Genomic DNA, 2152 nt, shown 5'->3' with positions numbered 1-2152 from the left:
ATATTTTGTAGAAAAGATTATCTCTCTAGCCTTGAACTCTTGGCATTATCTAACATCCAAACTTCCTAAAAATTTTGGATTTTTAGTGTGTGAGAACGGACCCCTGACTAATTTCTCTCATTATTTCTGTAGCAATCAGGGGCAGGTGAAGGAAGAAGACAAAGCTCACTTCCTCCCTCCAAATGCCCAGAATGTAAATGCACATTAAGAGTGTTCTCAGACACACAGGATACGGTTAACTGCAGAACACTACCAGTGGAATGTCCTTGCTCATCATAGAAGGGCTGGCTCTCACAGACAGGTGAGAGAGAATGGAAATGTGAGTCTAGACCAGGGCCACTAAGCCTGCTGCCAGACATTAGGGTCCCAAAGTCAACGACAGTCTCCTCCTCTCCCATGGAGCGTACAGTCTTGCAGAGCATACAGTCTTGGGTTTTCAAACTTTACTGTCTGTGAGGATATTTGTACTTAACACCATGATTCTGGATTGGAGAAACGATTACATAAGTACCATGTCCCCCATGTTGATCTCTCGCTAGCCACAGGGAATTTGTATTGTGCTCAGAAGGCACATACACATTTACATCTCCATATTTTCATACATGTTTTCCCATAGGTTATATTGCTTTCATCACTTTTTATTCACATAGTTATTCCTTAAGGATAGTTTATTGTATGCATAGCACTTGCACATAATTTCATAATTGCGATCATCATATTACATTCTAATTACAAGTAATACTTTAATCAGTGGTCCTTCATGTTTAAAATAGTCTGCTTAACCCCTCACATGCATATACTTGACTCTAAGCATCCTGAAGGAAAGGATCTTCACTGTCTTGTTCTCCCCCACAGCCTGGTGCCTTTTGCAAGGCCTGGCATAGAGGAGCACATTATTATTTTCTTTCATTGTTTTCTGTGGAAGCAAAGTCTGCTATCTTAAATAATAAAAACCTAATATGCAAATCAACCAAACAGTGGAATTACCAGTCACTATGATGCACACTGGCCACCAGGGGGTAGATGCTCAATGCTGACCCCTGGTGGTCAGTGCATTCCCACAGGGGGAGCATCACTCGGCCAGAAGCCTGAATTATGCAGCCACAGTGGCAGGAGCCTCTCCCTCCTCCACTGCAGGCGAGTGGTAAGGAGTGAGAGGCCAAGGACTGCGAGAGCCCCAGACTGTGAGAGGGATGTTTGACTGCCAGCTTATGCCCGATACCCCAGGAATCAGGCCTAAGCTGGAATCAGGCCTAAGCTGGCAGTCAGACATCCCCCAGGGGTCCCAGACTACAAGAGGGTGCAGATACAGCTGAGGCACCACTCATCCCCCAGTGCACAAATCTCATGCACCAGGGTTCTAGTTCATTCAATAAAGTACAACAAGAGCATATCTTCTTACCCCTGGCTACCCTTATCAGATTATTCATAAACAGTGAAAGGTAGAAAGAACACAAACTAAGTTATGTCAACACCAGGACACTACAGAGCAATGGGTTTATTCTTTTATTTTTAAAACATATTTTTATTGATTTCAGAGAGAGAGAGAGAGAGAAACATCAATGATGAGAATCATTGATCAGCTGCCTCCTGCACTCTACTCAAGATCGAGCCTACAACCCCCACATGTGCCCTGAGTTCATAGGTCGATGCTCAATCACTGAGCCACACCGGCTAGACTATGTTTTTATTTTTTTTTAAAGATACCTTTAGCCGAGACCGGTTTGGCTCAGTGGATAGAGCGTCAGCCTGCAGACTGAAAGGTCCCGGGTTCTATTCCGGTCAAGGGCATGTACCTTGGTTGCGGGCACATCCCCAGTGGGGGCGTGTGCAGGAGGCAGCTGGTCTATGTTTCTCTCTCATCTACGTTTCTAGCTTTCTTTCCCCCTCAATTCCTCTCTGTGTAAAATCAATAAAGTGTATTTTTAAAAAATTGTTTTTAATAAAAATAAAAATAATAAAATAAAAAAGTAAAAGATACCTTTAGCTGAAACTGGTTTGGCTCTGTGGATAGAGCATTGGCTTATGGACTGAAAGGTCCCAGGTTCCATTCCAGTCAAGGGCATGTACCTTGGTTGCAGGCACATCCCCAGTGGGGGATGTTCAGGAGGCGGCTGATTGATGTTTCTCTCATCTATGTTTCTAACTCTTT

This window comes from Pipistrellus kuhlii, unplaced genomic scaffold (genome assembly GCF_014108245.1).
Source record: "Pipistrellus kuhlii isolate mPipKuh1 unplaced genomic scaffold, mPipKuh1.p scaffold_m20_p_10, whole genome shotgun sequence".
Classification (NCBI taxonomy): Eukaryota; Metazoa; Chordata; class Mammalia; order Chiroptera; family Vespertilionidae; genus Pipistrellus; species Pipistrellus kuhlii.
This window is presented reverse-complemented; position numbering follows the sequence as displayed.